The sequence below is a fragment of the Macrobrachium rosenbergii genome, chromosome 21 (assembly GCF_040412425.1).
Source record: "Macrobrachium rosenbergii isolate ZJJX-2024 chromosome 21, ASM4041242v1, whole genome shotgun sequence".
NCBI classification, from domain to species: domain Eukaryota; kingdom Metazoa; phylum Arthropoda; class Malacostraca; order Decapoda; family Palaemonidae; genus Macrobrachium; species Macrobrachium rosenbergii.
In genome coordinates this window covers 2220001-2246077 of record NC_089761.1, presented here as the reverse complement: position 1 = coordinate 2246077, position 26077 = coordinate 2220001, and positions in this window count along the sequence as shown.

Below are 26077 nucleotides of genomic sequence, written 5' to 3'. Positions count from 1 at the left end.
ATATATATATATATATATATATATATATATATATATATATATATATATATATATATATATATATATGTGTGTGTGTGTGTATATATATATATATATATATATATATATATATATATATATATATATATATATATATATATATATATATATATATATATGTGTGTGTGTGTGTGTGTGTGTATATATATATATATATATATATATATATATATATATATATATATATATATATATATATATATATATATATATATATATATATAATTTATTATATAAATATATATATATATATATACTGTATATATATATATATATATATATATATATATATATATATATATATATATGTATATATATATATATATATATATATATATAACGAAGGCAAGGAAGCACACCAACAGGTCACAGAAAGTCATATTTATTCAATTGCAACGTTTCGAGGCCAATACAGCAGGAATCATTTTCAAGCTGCAAGTAATTATACCTAATTAGTACAATAAAATTAAGTGACAGATATTAAAATACACAATATAAATTACATTAAAACAAGCGAAGTTAAAAATATGAATAAGGACCAACCGTTGAGTATGGAAGCAGAGGAAGGGCTGACCAAAAACGTAAACAGTTCACGAGAGATAAAGAGTAGACGTGGCATGGGTGTTCAGTGGGGACCAGTTTTTTAATAAACAATGATTCATTAATTGCTAAAAGTTTGTGATTCGAGGCTCTGCCCAAAACCTTAAAAGTCTTTGTACTGAATAGAATGTTTGCATTTATCGGCATGATCGATATGTTGGAAAATTCGGGATTTGAAAGTTTAGTGCCAGTTCTATAGCTGACAGCTCTATGACTGTCGATTCGGACTTTAAGTAACCTATGTGTCGATCCAATATAGGTTCCTCGATTACATCGAGGACAAGTAAACTTATAAATGACACAAGAGGTCATTAAAGGATCCAAACGGTCTTTGAAGCTGAAAACGCTACCGATATTCAGTGGGTTTGTGGGTATAATTTTGATTTTCACGGCAGGGAGATGACGGGATATTAGAGATCGGAGTTATTTATAAAAGACTGTGTCGTGAATAAAAGGAAGACTGGAAAAGAAGGTAGTTTAGGAACGTGAGGAGTAGGAAGACGTGGAACAAAAATATTATTTAAAAATTTGGAGACTTGTTTAAAGAATAAGTGGGTGGGAAAGCAGTTGTTGTTAAAGTATTTTTGCAGGAACGTGATTTCATTGTGGAAAGCTTGCCAACTAGAGGATAATGCAAAGGCTCGGTAAAGCATGGTTAATACTGAATTAATCTTAAAATCAAAAGAACAAAAACTATAAAAATTTGTACCAAGACCAGTAAGTGTCTTATTTCTAAAAACAGAAGTAAAGAAGCCCTGATGGGATCGTATTATTAAAATATCTAAAAAATGCAACTGGTTGTTAGTCTCGTGTTCAATCGTAATTTTAATATTAGGCTGAAATGAATTAATGAAAGCTAAAAACCTCTCGGCATCAAACTGACTTCTAAAAAGTGCAAATGTGTCGTCCACGTACCACTTATAAAATAGTGGATGGTAACTAAGGGGACAAGTATCAAGCATGTGCTCTTCCAGCGAGCACATGAAGATACCGGCGAAGATGGGTCCAAGTGGAGAGCCATAGCCATACCCTCAATTTGCGAGTAAGATCAACCATTAAATACAAAAACGGTGTTCCGCACCGCTAGGTCTGAAAGTTTCTTGAATTCGTTCTTACAGAACCCATTAAAACGAGACTCATCCATAGGAAAAAGCCCATGTAAAATAATATCAGTGGTCTGCTGTACAGGTACATTCGTAAATAAAGATGCGCCATCGTAGCTTTCCATAACAAGATCCGAGTCCTGAGCAAGAATAGTACTTTTTAACTCATATGAATTCTTAAGGCTGTAAGAATTTTCGGCCAAGGGGGCAAGCATGGGAACTAGATATTTTGCTATTTTGTAATTAGCGTTATTACAAGACGCTAAGATAGGGCGGATAGGAAAATTATCTTTTTGGGACTTTGGTAGGCCGCACATAGAACCATACGATGACCCTGAGCTGTATAGGGACTGATAAGTGTTCTCAGTGATAATGCCACGGTCTTTTAGGCTTTTCAGAAATCGATTAATACGGTCTTCTATTTTAAACAATGTTTAAAATTCAGGAGTTCTCAACTTCTGGAACTTTGTATTATTATTTAAAACTGTTTCCACTTTAGTAATATAATCATCCTTATTTAGAATAACAACTCCTTTACCTTTATCTGGACGGGTAATAATAATGACCTTGTTTTTTGCAAGAGATTTGACAATATTCATATCTTCCTTTTTAAAAATGGAGTCCAGTGCGTACACAATTTAGAATAAGTTTTATGTGGCACCAGGCCTTGAAGTTTGGATAGAAGAAGAGTTAGGAACATCAAGGTTGAGGTCAATCTGATCAATCTAGAAAACAGGAACCCAGACTGCCAAAGAATTGCACAAATGAGGGTCTGTAACAAGGTAAAGCAAAATCCAAAACCAAGAGAGAGGAGGAATTCCTCTCGTTTCGATAGGGAGTAATTGGAAAAACTTAACACTGTTTTATTGTCATGATTAAATTTTGGAACAGAAACATCTATTTTGTGTAGTGTTCTCTCGTGAACCTCTTGGACATGGAAAACAAAGGAACTGATACATTTATTAGAGATAAGTGAAGATGTAACGGTCAAGGTTAGACAATTTGTTAATAACACTATGAAAGAGAGTATGATTAGTGGTGGACAACTTATGAATAATATTTTGTTTACAAGGAATCTCCATATTGAGAAGAGTAACAATGGAATCGGCATAGAATTGAGTGTTATACAAGGATTTCTTATATAATTTAAATTTAACAAAATTTGGTGTTACTTGGTTAAGGAAAATAAATTGTAAAATTCAGTGTCCATTCTGCCTTCCGAAGTTTTTGGTATTGCGTTCAAGGTTCTGATTGTTATCTTGAAAATGGCCCAAATTTGTGAACGATGTCAAGATTATGAAAGTTCTGACATCTGCTAAGTTTCAGTCGTATATAAAAAGAAGGGCGAACAGAAAACGTAGAGGTGGCATCCTTCGACGAAGTGGAGTCAGGGCGAATAGAGAAAATCCCAATTAATTTCAACAGGCGGAGGTTTCTCAAACCCAGTAATATAATAAAGGCAGGGAAGCACACTCAGCGGTTGGTCCTTATTCTGGGTTTTTTTAACCTTCGCTTGTTTAATGAAAATTTATATTGTATATTTTAATATCTATCACTTAATTTTTATTGTACTAATTAGGTATTATTACTTGTAGCTTGAAAATGATGCCTGCTTTTTGGCCTCAAAGTTGCAATTGGAATAAATATGACTTTCTTTGACCTGTTGGTATGTTTCCTGCCTTCATTATATTACTGGGTTTTGAGAAACCTCCGCCTGTTGAATATATATATATATATATATATATATATATATATATATATATATATATATATATATATATATATATATATATATATATATATATACTGTATATATATGTAGATATATATATATATATATATATATATATATATGTATATATATATATATATATATACTGTACACACATACACACAAACACAAACACACACACACACATATATATATATATATATATATATATATATATATATATATATATATATATATATATATATATATATATATATATATATATATATATATATATATATATATATATATATATATATATATATATATATATATATATGTATATATATAATATATATATGTTAATGACCCTATACCCAGGTCAGATAAGGTCATAATCTCTTGCTGTATCTGTTTTAGGTACAGTGTCGTGTCTTCTTACTTTCCTAAGATTCTCCGGTAACAAATGGCCGGCCCTGGGCCAGCACATTCTTTCTCTCCCGTCGACTCCTCTCACTGAATCTATCCTCAAACAAAGGCCTAATGGAATTAAACACTGAGGTACAAAACTAGACTTCATCTGCAAATTTAACAAAAGTAATTCAGCAGAAGCTACAGTCATGAAATGGAGTGATTCCCACCCCCTATAAATGCAAATCATCACTAGAGGAAATTCTGATTCACAAACATTCAGATTAATGATTCTAGACCAACCAATACTAGTGACTAACACCCTGATCACCAAACAAAATAAAAAGGCCATAATTATTCTAGACCAATCTGAAAGTTATATACTATGTAAAAGAACACCACTTCCAAAATATTCGTCCTCTCAGGACGAGCTCAGAATTCCTGTTAAAAGAAACATATTATATATTAAAACCTGTAATGTTGTTAAACAGCATCAGTATTCAGAATGAAAAAATGCACAATGCTCCATGGGAAGGAAGACAGACTGATGACAGGCCTTCGTCAGCATCGACTCACTGAATATGTAGGCACTGTTTTCATTTACCTTTGCCCAGAATATCTTTAAAAACAGAATGATTAGCTAAAAATGTAATATATAACATTATTATTCCAAATGTTTTTCAGTAGCTTGGCCATCAATGGCGCCGCCCTCAGCACAAGATAATCAACAAGTTCTACTCCCCCAACTCATGCACCAGCTGAAGAGCAACACACGGTGCTGGCTTCTCTTTGCACGAGTGTTTATTTGCACAATGTTTCTTTGCTCATTTGACCCCCAACACTACACACAGCATGACGACTAAGACTGCAGTTGACAACAAAACTGATGAGAGGAGGTAGTGGTCTGGAACAAAGAAGTCATATTCAGGCAGTAAGGGAAGTGGAGGAATCATGGTTATGTCCCCCCTAGGAGAAGGCACAGGGATAACACAGTGTTCCCCACGAAGGTGACGCATGAAGATACGAGTGCTCGAGTTGTACACCATCCTGCTGAGCACTTGGAATTTCAGTGTGACGATCTAACAAGCAGCAACCAAGAGGCAAGATCCTTCAGCCAGAAGAAATCCAATGTATTATGACATCAGGTGGAGATTTGGCAGCTTCCACAAAAAACTGCTCTATCTTATGCTTCAAAGGGAAAATCTCTGCAAACGTAGTTAATTCATCCACAATAACCAACAAATGTCTGTGCCATTAACCAGACTCACAGAAATTGGAAAATATGTCCATATGGACACCCTGGAACGGTCTACTGGGGATACAAAATGAATCCACTTTACACAAAGTAACCCTTGTTAACTTTCATGCATTACAAACTGAACATCCCCTCACAAAATCTTCCACTGATGAGAGCATGTTCTTCCAAAAAAACTTCCCCCATACATTGTGATACATCTTCTCAATACCCAAATGTGGACTACCAAACCTACAATGAATAATATCCAAAACAGTATGTATTAGGCTCTAAGGGACAACTATCTGTGTTGTATATCCTTTATCCTCACTATTCCTCAGTTTATATTTAATTTTCCTAATTAACAATTTACCCTCTAACTCTTAACCCAGAAAAGGCAACCTATAACCCTTCCTAACTAATTTCCCTCTAAGAAACGCCTTTGCATCTACTAAAATTAAATCGTCATCCTGTTTAGCCTCCACTAAACTAATATCCTAGTCTGCAATTCCCAGATGCATAATAAACACGAGACCCATCTGAATCATAAAAACTCCTACTAAGGGAATCAGCTGCAACATTATGTCTACCTTCCATGTACCTAAGCTTGGCATCAAAATCCCTAATTGTCAAAAACCACCTAGCTCTCTTAGGAAAAAGATCTGGCTCATTAAAAAGGTCCAACAATGGCTTATGATCTGTAAGAATCTCAGCTTTGTTGCCCAACAATAACATCTTAAAATGAACCAAACTAGACACTACCGCAAACACCTCTTTGTCCGTCATGCACATAGACATCTCATTACTCCCTAACGTCTTAAACTTATTATTGTAGAACGCAATAAGATGCAATTTACCCTCAAATTTCTGCATAAGGCAAGCTCCTATGCCCTCGTGACTGGTATCTGTAACCAACGTGAAAGGTTGCTCAAAATCTGGAAACTTAACTTCAGCACCATGGGGACTCATTAAAATTAAAGCCTCTTTAATTTTCTGAAAGGCCAACTGTTGCCTCTCACTACACACAAACTGCACATCATCCCTCAACACATCTTTCACAAATCTCCAGAAAAATCCTGCCATGCCCAAGAAAGAACAAAACTGCTTCTTATTTTTAGGAGTCAGAAAATCCACGATCATCCTAACCTTGTCCCCATTTACCCTGACACCATCTTTAGAAATAACATGACCCAAATATACTATCAGCTTCTTCAAGAATTCACACTTGGCTAACCTAATTTTCAAACTCGCTAACCTAAGTCTCCTAAGAACTTCCCTAAGGACCTCTAAATATTCCTCTGCAGAATCAATGGCGATCAAGATGTCCATATAGACGTAAATAGACTTCCCTAACAATCCATGCAAAACTGTATTTACTAATCTTGTAAAGTCATAGGGCTACCCAACAAACCAAATGGCATCCGTGTAAACTCATAATGTCCCTTCGGCAAAAAAAAAAGCAGTATACTTGCAATTCTCCCCACTAAAAGGAACCTGCAAAAACCCCTGCATCAGATCAGTTGAAGAGTAGATATTTTTTACCTCCGATTTCTACAAACAAATCCGGCAAATATGCCACAGGATAGCAGTCCAGGATTGACTTATCATTCAACTTACGAAAATCCACACACACATGCACTGAGCCATCCTTCTTAGGCACTGCAAACAATGGAAAATTAAAGAGTGAGGAACTGGTCATAATTATACTTTCCTCTTCCCACTCACTGACCTCTTGTGCTACCTGTTCCCTAATCTCAAAAGGAATCGTATATGAAGGGACAAAAATAGGCTTAGTCTCATCCTCCAAATGAACCTTGTGTTCTAATACATTAGTTAACCCCAACTTATCCCCTTTAAGAGTGACAGTATCTGCAAACTCAGCCAAAACATCTCCACCCCCACCCCGCCATATACTCTTTATAATCAGCATTAGCTAAATGATCCCTAAAAACCTGTCTCCTAACCTGTAATTCTGCCTCTGAAAATTCACTGTCGTCCCCTACAACAACAACCAAATTATTGTCATCAACTCAATCTTCAAAATCTACCACATGTATCTGGTGATATGTGATGATGTCTTTCTGTAGGAGAAGACTAGATGTTGCAGGAATGAATAATAGCCCGAGAATAATGAGTTGCTGGCTATACAGCAAACAGGTAAACACAGAGGTTACTGCAAGGCGTACAACTAGCACCAGAGAAACCAGGAAGAATAATCATGCATATTACTGAGTCTTGATTCATCACTCTGTTAACAAGGAACAATGATCATGAAATAGAATGCGCCATACAATAATATGAGTAATCCCACCTCCCTCCTTTATAGTTCAAGAGGTAGCAGTTTATACTATAAATTACATACAGTGAACTATCAAGTAATAAGTGCAAAGCAAATTTATAAGTGGCTTTATATTGGGCTACAGCTGTACACTATGTGAGCCTGTTTAATCTTGGAAGTTGCAAGGGGTTTTGGAGGAAGTGGCGACTTTTCCATTTCAGGGCTAAGGACCACAGGGATTAGAGTTGGGAGCTTGACTCGGATCAGGCACTGGATATAGGAAGCGACGGTTCCAACGTAGCACTCGACCACTTGGGGCCGGACCTGCGTCTTCGGCGTGATGGGTGTGCTGCAGCAGTGATCACAACCTTGTCCCATCGATTGGGATGTCGGGTCCTGGATGCCGGGACATGTTGGTAACCTTCAGCTCTGGGCGGGGTGGGCGTGGGCGTTGTAGTTTCGCTGCGCCGAGCTGCTCTGGCGGCTGCTCGGCAGTCACAGTCATGGGCGTTTTTCTTGCCAATCTTCTGTGAACGATTGAGGATGGGTGGGCACACCTGCGTACGGAGAGCGTGACCACACGGTACCTGGGCGGGGCGTTAGGTGGTTGGGCATGTTGCGTAACTCGAGGAGGCCACAATCAAAGGGTTCGCAGTCGATGTTTCCTGTGAGGCCGTTTCGAGGATCAAGTGTGACAGCCTTGACAGCGACCTCAGCGTGTCCATTAGACTGCTGGTGATGTGGCGACAAGGTTATGGTGTACACCCCAATGCTCTGTGAAGCCGGCAAATTCTTTGCCAGTAAACTGGGGTCCTCCATCGGTGCGTAGGCGCAGGGGAACACCCACCTCTCTGAAGTAACGGCAGAAGTGCTGTATTGTCAGGAGGCGGTGGTGTCTGCCTGAGGATGATACAGGCCAGCTGGAGCGATCGGCGACCACAAGGGAAGGACACCTGCTACCTGGAAGAAGTCACTGATACAGACTCAAGGGCCTTGGTGGGTGGTCGTCATTGTGAGAATCACTGCTGTTGGCTGGGACTCAGGATCGGGCTTAGGGCTCACAGGCGGCGATGGTGTTGGTGATGTCTGAGTCTATCCAAGGCCAGAAGACGGTTTGTCGAGCCTGATGTTTGGTAGCCTCGACACCTCGGTGGCTGTCGTGGAGTCTGGTGAGTGTGTGGTGATGTAGAGCTGCAGGAACCAGTATTCTTGCTCCGTAGAGCATGAGGTTACCATCAGTAGAGAGAGCTTCTCGCAGCTTCCAGTACGGTAGTAGGGAGGCGTGCAGGTCATACCGATTTGTGGGGAACCCGGAACTGATGCAATCACGAAGGCGAACATAAGTGGGATCGGCCTGTGCTGCTATCGACATGTCCTGCAGGGTCCGGTCGACGTCGAAGGTTGGGGCATCCTTGTCCTGGGAAGCTGTTGCAGCGTTGATGACTGACCCTGATGTGGCTGTTACTCAGCACTGTGATCCATATCCTCAGAGTCAGAGTGGCTGACAATTTGCACGGGAGAATGCATCTGGGATGCATAAGACTTGCCAGTACGTCACACTGCAGTAAATTGGCATTGCAACATCTTGCTCCTTCATTCGTAAAACTAGTGGGTTTTTTACCATATCCTGTGTGTAGCTGTTGATGATGGGCACCAGGGGACGATGGTCAGTTTGCAAGGTGAAGGTTGGAAGTCCTTTGAGGTCCAGACAGCACTTTGTGAGGGCCCAAGATACTGCAAGCATCTATAGCTCAATCGTCGCGTACCTCTTCTCGGTACTTGCGAGAAAGCGGGATCCACACTGGACTACTCAGAACAACCAGAGCCATGGTCCTGGAGGAGGGGCATACATGTGAACAAGATGCATCAGTCTGAGAATGGTTGGTAGTGTTGGGCCAAGGAAGCAGAACAGGCGGGGCTTGAGGTGCTTGCTTCACGCATGTGATGGCCTGGTCATGGTCGAGTCCACATAAAAAACGCAGGCTTATGAGTGGGCGAAGGGCTGTGCAGTCAGGAGCAATGTCTGGGGTAAACTCTGCCCAACTGGTTTACTAACCCCATGAGGAACGTAGGTCCGTCAGGTTGAACCCGGTGTTAGGAAGTCTTATAGAGCAGCAACTCGTCCTGGATCGCGTTCTTCTTCAGAAGAGTGAAGCCACAGAAATTCACTCGGGTCTCTGCCACTGTGAACTTGTCTCTGATGAGAGTGATGCCATGTTTGTGGCAGCAGGTGAGCTCAGTTCATGAATCTGTGTGTGGTGTGTATCAGCAGGTGGGTAGATCGAAGATGAGAATATGCATCAACAACCTTGGCGCACTTCTTCATGCCCTGGGTGGTCTGCAGTGGCGATAACATCTATGGTGGCAAGCCATGGATTCCCTGACAGTGCTGGAAAGCGTCTGTGGGCGTAATAAAAGTGGTGAGGTGGCGGTCCTCTTCCGCTAGCTCCATCTGCCAGTAGCCATGGCGTCAGCGGTGGTGAGGCTTTGGCGGTAGAGTCGACAGCGGACAGCAGCTAAGGGCGTGGGAGAAGGGTGGTCAGGAAGACTTATTACATTCAACTTGGTGAGATCCACCGTGGGCAAACTCCCTTGACTGGAACTGACGACTAGAGGTGGCACCATTCCAGATGGCTCGTCTCCACAAACCTTAATGATTCCCTGCTGGACATGAAGTCTGGTTCATTCTTGACAGTTAGCGGAAAGCATAGGGGATATGCCATGGGGTGTGGATGGCAGGAATGGGGACTGCATCCTCCTTGGGGTGTGAATTTTCATGGGAGGGCCTGCCATCGGCCTTAATGGAGCTCCTTTAAGGTCGTCCTTAGACATGAGCACATCCTGGAATGCTTGTGGGAAATATTCTCGGGCTTCGGCAGGGGTCGTGTTGGCATAGAGGGGTAACTCCTTACATTGGTTAACGTGGGTGACCTGTAGGATGGGCCTTGAAAGCCTGGCCGGATGATGGCCAACTACTTGCAAGTGGGACAGGAGTGAAAGCATCTGAGCGCCTTCATGGACTTGAATCGTGTGGCGGAACGCTTGGCCAATGACAGGGTGGCCTTAAAGGTACCTAAAGCTGGTGTCATCTTTGACCCGTCTGCCGTGAGGGTCACGCTGACATTGCAGGAGCTATGTCAGTCCTGGGAGCCACGAAAAGTTCCAAGTGCTGGGGGCCCATCACTGATATATCAGCTCGCTTTGTCAGGTAGCATCATAATCTTGGATGCCTCATCTATAGGTGGTGAGGATATGGGTGACGGTGAGAACGAAGGATTGTTATTGAAGGTCTTGGCCTTTATGGCAGCTGGAAGACTTGTTAGGCAGTGGCATTGGGCAGGCATAACCTTCAGCACTCATCTGCTGTCTGCAACACTGCCGTAGTGGCCCATTCGGCCACAGTGTCTGCATGTGGCCTTGTTGGCAGGAACGCTTTGGGGTCCTGCGCCCGGTAATCCACTGCTTCTACAATTTCCACATACACTGTCAGTGGCTGGGCACTTGTCTGGAGAGCTGTGCTTCCTTGTGCAGGAAAGGCATGAAGAGTCTCTGTTAGGGGTTGGGTGCGCGGTAGCGCCCTTGCTGCCATGTCTTTTGGTTTTCTTATAAGCAGAAACGGCACACAATTTAGAAGGAGGGGCACGTATGGTGTTGGTGGCTGTCCGTGTGGCCTCATAGGAGCGACATTCGTTGACCATGGTGGCCAGTGGAGCTGCAGCATCCAGGGCAATGAGTTTCTGGGTGAGCTCCTCGTCCCTGACTCCCATGATGATGATCATCTTCAGCTGAGTTTCTTCGCAAGCAGCAGAATGGCCAGGACAGATGTCGGTTTCTGCTGCGATGCTTCAGTCAGACATAGAAATCATTGAAGCTTTCCCCTTCCTGTTTGCAGGAAAGCAAGTCCCTGAATCATAAGCTTCATTCCACAGGTTCTTAATATGTTCCTGGAGAACGTTCAAGACCTGCGTTCACACTCGATCCGTGTCTGGTGATACGTTGAGCATGTGTTTAAGTATCCTTTGTGTCTCAGGCTAGACATACGAAGTTGTATCAACTGCTTCCTGGTAGGCAATGCCCCTAGGTCCACCATCAAGCTGTAGTCATCCCAGCGTCTGCACGCCCATTCCTAAGCACCTGGTATGTAACGTCAGGACGGCGGGGCTGGAGGTATGAACGTGGTCTTCGTGAAATTGGTGGCTGATTGGGCGTTGGCACTGAGGTTGTGTGGAAGTTGTTGCAAGCGCGCTGGTATTGCTGTTGGGCAGGGTTGACTGTAGTAGCTGCAACAGGGCGGTGAAATGTTGAGCTTCCTCCTCTCTTCTTAAATTGTCATCTTAGCGGCGTCGATCCTCGCCATTGACGTTGTTCCTCTTCTCGGCGTTGTTCCTCCTCTGTCTGATGTGCAGCCAACTCAGCCTGTCGAGATTCTTCAAGGTATTTGATGAAGACCTTGCTCTGCATTTGGAGCTGTGGGAGGCAGTAAGAACAAGTATTGGTAGTGGTGGGATACGATTGTTGTAAACCTGGTGGGATTCGACAGTGTGTTAGTGAGACTGGAGTGAGAAGGCCACTGGTGGTCCTCAGGGTCCTGAATGCATGTTGTATATCCTCAGCTAAATGTGATGTGAAGCAGAAGCCATTATAAACCGTTTCAGCAGTGTCATACACAGTTTAAAAGAGAGGAGAAAAGATGAGAAATTTCTATTCATTCACAATTCAATTGTGTATAATTAGAAGCTACTGCTTCCTATTTGCCCAGAGCAATAAGATTTTATAGTATTTGCTGCGGCAGCATAATCTTTCATTCACCCATTCAATTGTGTACCAGATGAACTAAACTCCAAAGTCCTTGTGTGACTTCCCAACTCTCCGTTCATTTCAAACAATCCGAAGTCCTTACCTGACTTCCCAAATCCGTTCATTCGAACCAACCTTGAGTCTTTTTAGACATACTAAACCCATTCATTCAAACCAACCTTGAGTCTTTTAGATAATCGTATACTGAATCAGTTCATCACGAACAACCTTGAATTATCACCTTTTAGCACAACCCTAAGTTACACGGAACAGTCAATGTCGTTCAATCCGAACATACCTAGGTCACTCAGGCTATAATCAGACTGAGTGCCAGTGCCACCTCACCCAAAGGGCCCATCTTACTTGCTCATAGCACCACCATTGACCCTGCCCACGTCCTAAGACCTCATACAGCAAACAGGTAATCATAGAGAGGGTACTGCAAGGCGTACAACTCGCGCCAAGAGAAGCAGGAAGAATAATCATGTGCATGTGCAGAGTGCGGATTTATGCGCATGCGTTAGCAAGAGACAATATTCATGAAATAGAATGCATATACATACAATAATATATAGGGTAATCCACAGTATCCTTCTGATATCTCTGAACTGGATTGTTACAATTTAGTAATTCTACCCAAGTAAGCCCTGCATCACGCACATTGCTTATAGAAACCGTACTCACTACCCCCTTGAGCTTCTCACTACCCTCACTCACACACCTGTCTGGGCATTTTCACATCTTCCACATGGACTTTCACCAGAGCAACCATAACTGGGCAAAAACCACGTCTTCTGATAAAATACCTTTAAAACAGTTCTTCCCCTCAGAAACATATTCAATATCAACCCATAAACTGTTATCAACACCTAATCCTTACATGATCCCCTTTAATCTTATTACTTTCCTCGTACTGGACAAAAATCCCAGGTACCCCAACAGTTATACCGCCTACCCCTATATGAAGCAAGATTCTGTTTCACCAGCGTGCTGGATGACCCAATAGCAATGTATTCCCCAAAGCAGCCCCTCATAAAACTAAAAATAGCTCCATAAAACTGTACTTCCCAAGGACAAACAAATGTCCTTACAACCCAAGACACTCAACCTATTTGCTTGAACATCACATACTGTCCCTTTAGTAGGCCTTAAACAGCAATCGGAAATCATCATTCAATATAAATCATAATTTATCAGATTAACAGATGCATCAGTATCAATAAATACCAAGACATTGACATCATGCACAGACCATTTCACAATTGACTTCGGCTCCAAGGGCTCAGCCAGAAGTCCTATATCACAAGAAACACCCTTCACCTTTTCCCCTTTTGTTGTTCGGCCCTCCAAAAATTCTGCTGGTCCCTAGAAACCCTCGAAAACCCTCTCGAGCAGTTCTTCTATTGCACATGCCAGAACCCTGAGGAGCATTCCTAAATTCACCCCGCTTAAGAACCAGACAAAACTGCCAACTGCGCTCTGAAGTCTTGCAGACACCACAATATCTCACCTTGCAAAAATTTTTGGTGTGACTGCCTATTGCAGTTAAAACAATGGACCTGTGACATTGAACCCATAGAATCCCTACTATGCTCTGTCTTGGTACACAACCTTGTAGAAGGGAAACTAGAATCACCCTACCTGGCAGGTGCATTGGAATACCTCTGGAAGCCTTTGGCATCCCATTTATGAAAGTGCTATTCACAGCAGAACATTTCAACAGGTGTTGGTGAACCTGCGAGAAAAGCAAGGCTTCATCAGACCCCTTTTCTATCCTTTCATCAAAAGCATCCATGCGAATTGAAGCAGTTTCTTTAGGTCATCTGCAGAAATATTGTTACCCTTTACCTAACTGGATGCTTTTAATTTCTTCAAAAAATCTCTCACAGCATCGAAGCATCTGGTGCTAAATCTAACCAAAGAATCCTGGCCCTTACGAATCTTAAAGAGAGACCTAAGGTCTCGAACTGCATCTCCAGCTTTAGCCATCTCATATGCTGTCCTCAGAAACTTCTTGAGATCGTCCCATGTCTTACAATTTCCAAATTCATCACTCCAACAACGTTGTCCTACGTCCCCTTTATCTGAACTGACGAATCCTTTTGCTTCATTCAAAGCCTCTAACCCATCCGTAATTTTCTTGGTGGCCAGGTAATTTGACACCCTCAATAAAAATTTCAAGAGGCACTGGAAGAACCCCATTAACCAACCCCAGAGGTGACCGACGTTAACTTGTGAAAGAGAGTTACCTTATCCCTATCTACAGCACCCTCCGCCATATTGTCAGGATTAATAAAACTCCAAGTCTCAACAACATGACCCGATCTCAACTTCATACACTAAAGGTGTTCAAGATGGCACTGGTCACATGGAGTTGCATTCTCTTTTGACTGAGGCGGGATTAGCATCTCTGACATAACAGTGCCTGAAATCAAGGTCTATGGGCAGTCACTTGGACAAATAAGGGATTAAGGGCTTCCCCAGAAGGGAAGTGATGAGAGGAGTCAATAGGGACAAATCTTGCCCACAGCTAACTTTTTACTGTTTAAATTAAAACAATTGACATTAATTGAAACAGAGCATAAAATTATCTTATACTGTACTCTACTTCTTGGATGATGAGGTGGATGTGTGAGGTTTACCTCATTACACCTCCCCAACCCAGTTGACATTCACATCCTAGACTGGGTTGGAATGGCTACAGCCACGTTAGCTCATCTGATCATCTATCCTCTCTTCACAACCTTTGGGTTACTTTATTCTAGATTTTAATTCATCTGCAAAAGATCAAAGCCAAACAACAACAAAGAAAATCACTTACTATGACCTTTACTCTTCTTGCAGAATTAACTATGCTGCTGACAATACTGATAACCTCAGTTTAAAATGATACCAAGGCATTTAAAGTACACAAAATGAAGTGAGATTGTTACTTAATTGTTAACAAATCCATATACAACAAATAAGAGGTTAATTAGGTTATTCTTAAGATACTTCTTGCTCTTCATAGTAATAGACTACAATCACACGGTCATGCAGTTATTTCGCCTTGAGGAGGCATTACAACAAAGTAATCATGGGCATTTGTTAGGTGATGCCGCAATACTTAAGAGCAACGGTTCTGTGCCATTCGTGGCACCATTAATACATGTGCTAGTAGGCACTGTTAAGTAAATGTTACGTATCATTACACAGTATTGGCTAAGGGGAACCAGGGGCTCGTAAATTACAAGGAAAGAGGATAGTAACTAGATGGAAATATCTTAAACTTTGGGGAGCCATTGCTATGGTGGACCAATAACATGGCACTCACTCTGGAAAGGGGAGACAGATTACAGTGGGGGAGGAGGGGGTTCTAGAAGTCCCTGACGAGGAAATTACTCTTCCTGGTTCCTGGACAGGACATCAGCAATTTTGTTATCTGACTCCTTGATGTGCTTGATCCTTCAGTTATTATCTTGGAGGTAAATGCACCAGCTCATTAGGTGCTTATTCTGATTTCAAAAAGTAGTAAGATATTTGAGGGGTTTGTGCTTACCAGGATTGCCTTTAAGTTACTGTACACCTTTTCGCATTCCGGAGTACACCGGAACGTCTGCTTCCCTCAGAAGAGGCTAATGATAGGGGCAGCAGCATCAGCAAGGTTCAGTATGAAACGGCGAAAGTACTGGATCATGCTGATAAATCGCTGCGCCTCCCTCTTCATTTGTGGATACAGCTTATTTCAGATGGCTTGGGCATTTGCATCCCTAGGCATTAACTATCCACTACCGACACGGTGACCAAGATAGGTGATCTCTGCCACCCCAAACTGACAATCTGCAGTTTTAACAAATGGAGCCACTTGGCCTTCTTTTTGCCGCAATTCAACAGGTAGTTCAGGTCCCTGCATTTTCCCAGGACTTGTGAGGACCTGTAAACTGCATTTCTAAAGGGCGTGTTGCTCCAGTACAGAGGACAAGGACTGAGTCACTGATGTCGAAGCAGCATGTTCTGACCTCTTGGTCAAATTTCAACTTGACTCATTCTTGGGTTGTGGCTTTGTTTGCTCGGTCTACCACCAAAGCAGCCCGGAGTTTCTGCTGGATATTCAGGAGATCTGATGCCCATTCGTCTTTGGTGGGATGAGCCCAGGCCTCATACAGAATGTCAGGGGGCCCGGGTAGAATGCTCATAGAGCAGCTCAAAGGTGCATCAGTTTCTAGGGGAGCTTGCCGAATGGCAAAGAGGGCATAGGGAAGGTTCTCCTCCCAAGTTGTTCCTTCCTCGTGACCAAGCTTGGATAGGGTGGACTTTAGGGTTGGTGGAAGCATTCCATGATCCCCTGGCTTTCCAGACGATGCAGAGTGGAGTGAATGTGTTTAACACCATGGCTTGCAATGCTGTCAAGGAACTCCTGTGACATGAAAAGTCGCCCTTGGTCGGTCTGGATTGTTTCAGGGAATCCAAAATGGCAAAAGAAGTGAATGAGTGCTTTCACTGCATTCTTGGAGCTTTTGCTCTGGCTGGGTATGGCTTCGGGGTATCTGGTAAATCAACCAATGATTGTCAGGCAGTGACTGGGAATTCCCCTTGATACGCCCCTTGGGCGTGAAGTAGTCAACAGACATCCTTGAAGGAGATTCCTACTGATGGAATGTTCTTTACTGGGGTCCCAAACTTCCCCTGGATACGTCCCTTGGGCGTGAAGTAGTCAGCAGACATCCATGAAGGAGATTCCTACTGATGGAATGTTCTTTACTGGGGCCTTAGGGACGACTTCTTTCAGATTGTCAGTGATCTGGCATGAAGGACATGAGGCAATGAAGGCCTTAACCACCTTGCGGAGGCCGGGCCAGTAAAACTCACCTTAGGTGGCTCAGGTGGTCCGGGCAACACCGAAATGTCCACTGAGGCCATCATGTGCCAAACCCAGGAGACTGGATTGTAAAGACAGAGGCGTGGAAGATGGAAGCAGGCTCCGACCTCCCCGGGGAGACCCAGTAGAGTACTTCGTCTTCAAGAAGGAAGTCATCCTTAACTAGGTCTTTGATCTCTTCTTCTGTAGTAGCTGCTTTTGAGCTATAGCACCACAGTGTGGCGTCCTTAGTCTGCTCTTGAATGAGTGGTTCCCAGCTCAGAGAGGGAACTATTGCATCCACTCCCATGATTAGGAGGGCAACTGCAGGTTCAGAAGTAGGTTCGACTTGAGGAGTACTATGGTGTTCAGACAGAAGTTCTCAATTTGTAATTTTCAGTAATATCGACACCAGAGACTCTTCAGTTTATCTGTCAAACAGTTAATCTCAAAGACAATATTACTATATACAGAAAATGTCCTTGCTTTTCTTTTGGTTTGTAGGGAAATAAGGTAAAATTCTTGCTCAATATTCTGCACAATAAAGAATAACTGTAATAAATAAGAGCTTAAAAAAAACGAGGTAGCATGTTTGCCTGATTTTGAATTAAAATGTTGTAGTAATATTACAACATCTAAAATATCAAATAATACTTATGTCTAACGTCTACGTATCTTCTACACCAGCACTAACCAATCACCCACAGTCATGATTATAGTCTTCCGTTTTTATTTGTGACTCCTCTTTATGTGCTTTAATTTTTTTTACAGACTATGGCGAGATAGAGAGAGGGTGCATTTCTTGTATTTTGTTCCTTTTTCCCGTCTTTCTTATAGTCATTAATGTTATTTTTTTTACATTTGTCTGCACTGATCCTTATTAGCTAACAGGAACCCAAAATTTATGCCACACTATTTTGAAACAACGAAGTACAGAACTTCTTGTTTATTATGAGAATGATCCCCAAAAAACAATTCTCAAAACGTTAAGCGTAGAGATGTGAATCGCTCCGACATTTAGTCTTAACATTATCTTTGGCCTTTTGTTATTGACGGAGGTTTTTCCTTGTTGGAGCAGTCATATTCAAGGATTTACTCCCCGCAATTTTCTTTAAGCAGCCATTTCCTAAATTACACGGCGGATACAAAACTCTTGGCGTTAATGGTCATGAAACCACTGAGGCACAAGTAATGATGCCAATAAAAAGAATTTTATCGTTTTCTGATAATGCTAATACGCATTGCTGTCGGCTTCGTTTTTAATTCAATAACTTCAGAGCTCAAAGGTTCTTTTCTACCGGACGGGAGGCACTGAAGCCATTTTATAACAAAGAAAACGTTCTTCTCAAGAGAAACGACCGGAAACAAGTCTGTTGAGAACCTACCATTATTACGATCGTTTGGTTTCATTTATACTGTTTACATTACTTATACAAAGACTCCAATGAACAGCAATGGTCATAAAGTCTTGTTTTAAAATCTAAATATAAATCTTAAATGACAATGCTAGGTCTAAATGGAATTCGCTGTTACAAAAATTTTCATTTTGTGCAATCCATCATCTGTAAAATGTTTCTACATACCATTGCAAAATAGGAAAACAAACGTTTTTCCAATAAGAGTCTTAGAAAAACATCCGCTTGCGTGTTCATAAAAAAAAATCGTTATTACCTTTGGGATATAAGAAAAGAAGTATGGAAGTAACATTTAGCTAGAACGTTCAAACAAAGTTCTAAAAGTCGGACTAAAATAGCATTTGTGTGATTCTTATCTCCATTGCAATTATCTATATGTGAAGCAAAGTTGGATGGCTATCACTAAGAGAAGTTGAGCCCTGCGTTGTTTACGAGTAGGTAGTGGAGTCGTTTCCCAAATGGACAGCTTGCCCAACGACGCTGAGGAGAAAGATGAACGACCTTAATTCAACCTCCCTCTGTTGAGAATGAACTGACCTTTCACTGCCGCCAGACTACGATTTCTGACTTCAACTTCTTGGACTCCAATTTTGAGACGTCAGCTTTATGTTTTTTTTTTTTTTTTTTTTTTTATATCAGAATTTTTTTTAAACTTACCTATAGAGTGAGGATGGAAATTTTTTCTAGATTGACACGACAATCTAACACAAAATTTTCTCTTCATAAGATAAAATTCCATAAGGATTAAATATCCTTCTGAAAGTCCGTAAAACACACACACACACACACACACACACACACACATATATATATATATATATATATATATATATATATATATATATATATATATATATATATATATATATATAAAACTGACTTTATATATTGAGTTGAATAAATGGGAATAAGTAGGAGTCACTGAAAAGAGTGCCAAAATCCCAGCAGAGGCAGGTAGTATCAACAGTAAGTGAAATTGATCCACTGGAAGGATATGTGAATGCAACTCTGTCAAATTAGGTCTCCTATGCTGGCAACTGGATGATGGTATTTTTTAAGAAGCGATCTTAGATACAAAAGATCATAATGGAACCAATCAAAAAATGCATCTCATGATTAAAACTACTAAAAAAAAGATAAGCAGCGTACCAGTCTCAATTACGGTGTGCATGGATTCATAAAATGAAGCGTTGCCCACATTATGAAGCATTAGTTGAACTGAATTTACCATAAAGCGATTTCACAGAGCCCACAGTTTCTATTTAAAAGTAATTGATCCATCTCATGTTTAAATTGCCCTAATCTAGTGTGCTGTTATGAACTCTTTAGCATTTTCATGTAAAAAAAAATGTCGAAAGCCAAACAAACGGAGACAAATATATGCCACGGCTTGGACCAATTGTCTGTAGAATGGCTTTAGAAACGAGAACATAAGATAAACGACAGTTTTAAAGCTTCCAGCATAGATACCAAGAAAAAGAAGAAAGTGGAAATATGCGCGCACTAGTCTGATTGGTTCGCAAAACAGACCCGACGAAAACTTTGGAATCATTGTCTTCTTAAACGACGGCTACAAGTGACTAAAGCAAATTCCTATTGCTCCTGCTTTGTTGCTTGAACAATTAAAGAGACAATCGAATACAAAAATAAGAATGAATTCGTGAGAAAGGATTCGATGTTACTTTTATTTCTCCCGCGAGCTTTTCTTGCCATTTCTTTTACTAGGAAGCTTTCGACCAATTTCTTTTTTGTACTTTTCTGGTGATGTTGTAAAAGTACAAATAGTTGCAGGTTACTCAAGAAATGCAAATAGAAAACGAGAAAGTTTTTGATGAGTCTTGATTCCTTTACTTCTCACTGAATCGTCATGATTGGAGATAGCATAACCAAAGAGCGGCTTGAATGCCTGTTCACTGTAGTTCAGTTTTTAGCAGTTATAGTGTTTGTTGCCTTGGTTAGTTGTGATTGCAGCTAAGATTGAAAAAAGAAAATGTTCAGGATTTGTAAACAATGTGAAAGAGTGAAAATCACATATTCCTCAATAAAAGAATGCTCTGAATTCAATCCAGGCTAAAGGCAACATTCTTGCGTTGTCAATAGGAGCTTATCTATATAAAAAATATATCGGCAGACATAAAGATCACATGGGAGGGGTTTGAATGAAAAAGCAAAAACTCTTGGTAATTTTCACAGAAATTATCATTCTTATTTTTTAGTTTCTTAAGGAACCAACTAAAATGTCATGAATTGTAGCAACCTTATAGACATTTATAAAAAAATTAAAAAGTCGCAGAAAGTAGAGAGTACTAAAGCTTAGCAGGGAAAATGAATGAGCAAGACCACTAAGTCACCTTTCCAGACTCCCACAAGGTTGTCCCAAGTGAGTGGTTGTAAGTGTCCTTGAGAGTGTCCTCAAGCAAGGAACCTCGAAGTCAAAATTGTGGAAGTCAGCATCATAGAGGCCATGATTTATAATGGGAAAGAGGTAGGCGATGAATTTAAAGGTAGAAACTTACAGAGAAAGCAGAACAATAGTTGTAAGATTCGGTCGTTACACATTAATTGGTCAAACAGGTAAATGAAAAACATGAGTGGAAGAAACAGAGCAGTTTTCATTCTGAATTAAAACTGAAGTCACCTAGATTGGCAGTGATGAAGTTCTCAGGAGGTGATCTGAGAATTAATGGAAGGCTTGGTCCGCTTTCTTGATGAAATTATCGATGCGCAGTCTTGATTTCGTGATTCATAATTTGGTTTCTTTCACGATAAATGCCGAGAATTTTCTCAGTAATTCTTTGAGTTGTTCCTGTGGATGGCAAATCCGCTGATTTCGTCGTTGGAAGGTTTTGAACCTTTTCAGGGGTGTTGGAGAGCATGAGATTGAAAGGATATTGGGAGCATTTGTGGAAACAGCTGTTGAAGTCGGAGGCAAGGTGGTTAGGTTAGGGGTATAATGAGCATTTAACTTTTTCTGAGAAGCTGGTGTTGGTACTGATGAGTTTATCCTTGCGTTTAATTGTACAATGAGGGTTAATCTGACAATTGCGTCCTTTGAACCTTTTTTAATGTGTTTCAGAACAGTTAGGATGCTTAGGAGTATTTGGTTCACCTTTCTTGAATTTCTGTAGATTTTCTTTGGTCCCATTTCTCTTGCAACGATCCTGATGGCGACCATAATGCCGGCAATTAATGTACATGAGAGGCTTTGGTGTGAACTTCTCAGTTCGGAAGTAGTCCTATATTCAGAGCCATACCTGGCTTGTAGCTGGTCATTTAAACGGGGAAAGAATTGTCCTGGATGATGCCTATGTTTAGTCTCACATCTCTGGACATTTATGATATAAGGGAGTTCCAACAGAGGGTTCAAAGGGACCTCAGTGGGTTATAAACTTTTCATTATGGTTGAGATGTTTTAAGTTAGTGCTGTCATTCAACAAGTCCACCGTTGCTCCATCTCTGGCTGTTGTAGTGAATTCTCCTCAAAGTTTCGATCTTGCAGTGATTTTTAAATCAGGTTTCAATTCTTCAGGAAGGCAATTGCAGAGTTAGTGGAGCTTGAAGCTTCGGCGGAGTAGGGTACTCTTCAGTATCAGGGATTGGAGGGAGAAGGGATGGGAATTGAGGGGGGAAGAGACCTTACCTTACCTTACAGACCTTACAGTTCGTTCGGGTTGCCCCAGGTCCCTCAGTGTGAGGCACCTCTGATGACTACCAGAGAATTGCTAATGCATCTTCCGGTATATTTTGCATCTTCCAATCTTGGATGGTCTGGGATGCATCTTAGATATTTGTCGAGCTTATTCTTAAACGCATCTACACTGACTCCTGATATGTTCCTCAGATGAGCTGGTAGCGCATTGAATAGACGCTGCATTATCGATGCTGGTGCGTGGTGGATTAATGTCCTGTGTGCCTTCCTTAGTTTTCCTGGTATAGTTTTGGGCACTATTAATCTACCTCTGCTTGCTCTTTCTGATATTTTTAGCTCCATGATGTTTTCAGTAATTCCTTCTATCTGTTTCCATGCCTGGATTATCATGTAGCATTCTCTTCTCCTTTCAAGACTATATAAATTTAAGAATTGTAGTCTTTCCCAGTAGTCAAGGTCCTTAACTTCTTCTATTCTAGCTGTAAAGGACCGTTGTACACTCGATATTTGTGCAATATCCTTTTGGTAGTGTGGGTACCATATTATATTGCAATATTCAAGTGGACTACGTACTTACATTTTATAAAGCATAATCATGTGTTCGGCTTTTCTTGTTTTGAGATGCCGGAACAACATTCCCATTTTTGCTTTGCATTTTGCCAATAGTATTGCTATTTGATCATTGTATAACATATTCCTATTCAACATCACACCAAGGTCTTTAACTGTTTCCTTATTTGTGATTGTCTCGTTATTAGGTCCTTTATATGCATATAGCATTCCTTCTTTATCACCATAGTTTATTGATTCAAATTTATCAGAGTTAAATACCATCCTATTTACCTCTGCCCATTTATATATTTTGTTTAGGTCTCTTTGTAGCGAGTTCCTATCTTCATCACAATTAATTTCTCTACTAATTCTTGCGTCATCGGCGAAACTTCTTACTACCAAGTCCTTAACATTACTGTCTATGTCTGCAATCATAATCACAAACAGCAATTCAGCTAACACCGTGCCTTGTGGCACACCAGATATTACCATAGCTTCATCCGATTTCTCGTCGTTTGCAATCACTATCTGTTTTCTGTTTTGCAAAAATCCATCTTCCTACTTTGTCCACAATGTTATGTTTTCTAATTTTTTCGCTAAAATATTATGATCTACCTTGTCAAAAGCTTTTGCAAAGTCTAGGTAAACTACATCTGTATCTTTTTCATTTATCACATTTTTATATATGCTTTCATGGTGGACTAACAGTTGGGTTTGTGTACTTTTTCTGGGGACAAAACCATATTGTCCTATATTGAACAATATTTTTCATTAAATGTTTCATTATATTTTTTTCATTACCCTTTCATAAACTTTCATAATATGAGATGTCAGACTCACAGGCCTATAATTACTTGCCTCTAGTCTTGAACCACTTTTGAAAGGAGTAGTAATATATGCTAATTTATGCTCATCATAAATCTTGCCTGTATCTATACTTTGTCTTAATAATATTGCGAGCGGCTTTGCGGTTGAATGTACCACTTTCTTTAACAAAATGGCAGGTACGCCGTCTGGTCCTGCTGCTGATCCATTTTTAATTTCATTAATAGCCTGCACAATATCGGCTTCAGTAATATCTATGTCCGATAAATATTCACTATTTTCATCTCTTATTTCTGTATCATTATCTTCATTATCAATTCTAGGTGTAAATTCACTCTTATATCTTTCTGCTAATATGTTACATATTTCCATTTTTTCATTCGTTAATCGCCCTTCAGTTCTTAGAGGGCCTATGTCTACTCTTATTTTATTCGTCTTTTTCACATATGAGTAAAAAATTTTGGGGTTTTGCTTGATATTTTGTAGGGTCCTTTCTTCTTTTGACTGTATAATCTTTTGTTCTGCATTTTCTATCTTACTTTTTAGTTCCATCACCTTCCATGCATTCTTTTCTTTTGCAAGACCTTTTTCCACTTTCTGGTTTTCTGGAACAAGATCCTTCTATCTCTTGGTATGCATGACTGATGTTTACTTTTCTTCTTTGGTACATATTTTTCCACTATTTCCTCTAATATTTTATATAATATATCCGTATTTACCTGTATATTATCACTTACGAATATGTTTTCCCATTCTTTGTTTAATTCTTCATTTATTTTTGACCAATTTATATTCTTACTATAGAAATTGTATTTTCCATATCCTTTCCATTTTTTCGTCTCTTGCTTATCTCTGTTTTCATGTGCTTTGGAAAGGACTGTTAATTCTATGACATTATGGTCCGAAATACTCATATTTTACACTATTATATTTTCTTTAACATAGTTCACCTCGTTCACAAATACTAGGTCTAAAACATTATCCTTTCTTGTTGGTAGGTGATTTATTTGCTGAATGTTATGTTCTAGTAGCATATCTAATAGCTTTTTAAATTACCTCTTATCTTCTGCACTACTATTGCTCTCTTTTTTATATGTATAAATACAACCACAGTCTCCTATTCGTTCTTTCCATTCTACGAAAGTAAAGTTAGTCTCCGGATAGGAGTATAGTCCAGTCTTTGTGATTTCTACATATATCATCCAATTTGTCAATTATTATGTAAAACTCTTTAGTATTAGGGGTCTGTATATTACAATGTTCACTAATTTTTCTGATTCAAATTCTACTGCTATTAATTCACATTCTGTGTTACTGTATTTCTCGCAGATTTTTCCTTCATTTACGTTTCTCACATACATCACGGTTCCCCCTTGATTCCTATTTTTTTCTATCTAATCTATAAGTTTGGAAACCCTTTATCTGATCATCATTACCAGTGTCATGTGAGTACCAGGTTTTACTTACATTCATTATATCTATTTTTTTTCAGTTTGCTTTAGTTCTCCTAGGAACTCTATTTTTCTTTTTGAGTTACTCGAAACTAAACCCTGTGCATTCATCACTATGATGGTTTGCATTTTATCCCCATTATTTAATATGGGTAATAATAAGGATTTTCCTATGTCTCTTTCCTGTTCTGATATGTTGTTCTTTTCTTCATTTCCATAACTTCGGACATTAAAAAATCCAACTTTTCCAATATAGTTGATCTTCCATCTTCATAATTATTCATTTTATGTTTGTACCTGCATCTATCTCCATATCTGAGAGAGAGAGACAGAGAGAGAGAGAGAGAGAGAGAGAGAGAGAGAGAGAGAGAGAGAGAGAGGGGGGGGAAACACTTGGGCATTTTCACATGTTTTACCACACACAAGTGGTCAAGATACCGCAATTACACACACTGTGCACACTATACATACTCAAACATTCCCCAATATGAACTAATACCCAGAAATCCCTATTAACACACCAAAACCTCTCACCCTATGACACATCATTAAACACACGCAGAGACTCGTGCTCGAGAAACACTGACTTGAGTGCGTCTCAACAACATCTCCCTAACCTGAAACGCTGAACCATCAAAGTCCTATTCTGGGATGCCAATACAAGTATTAATAAGATATGTCTCTTCGGAAGCGTAACCCTATCTATCTATCTACTTGATTATCTATTCATGTCTAACACCACTGCCACCACTGTTAATGACCCTATCCCCAGGTCAAATAGGGTCATATTCTATTGCTGTACCTGTTTAAAGAACAGCATCAATCATCTTACTTTTCTAAGTTTCTCTGGTAGCGAAGGCCTATTCCGGGTCAGCAAATTCCGTCTCCCTCATCAACTCCTCTCACTGAACCTATTCTTAAACAAAAGCCTACTAGAATTAAACACTGCAGTACCAAACACGACTTTATTTGCAAATTTAACAAGAGTAATTCAGCAAAAGCTATGGTCATGAAATGGAGTGAATTCCACCCCCTATAAATGTAAATCATCACTAGAGGAAATCCTGATTCACAAACATTCAGGTTAATGATTCTAGACCAACCAATACTAGTGACTAACACCCTGGTCACCAAACAAAGTAAAAAGGTCATAATTATTCTAGACCACAATAAAT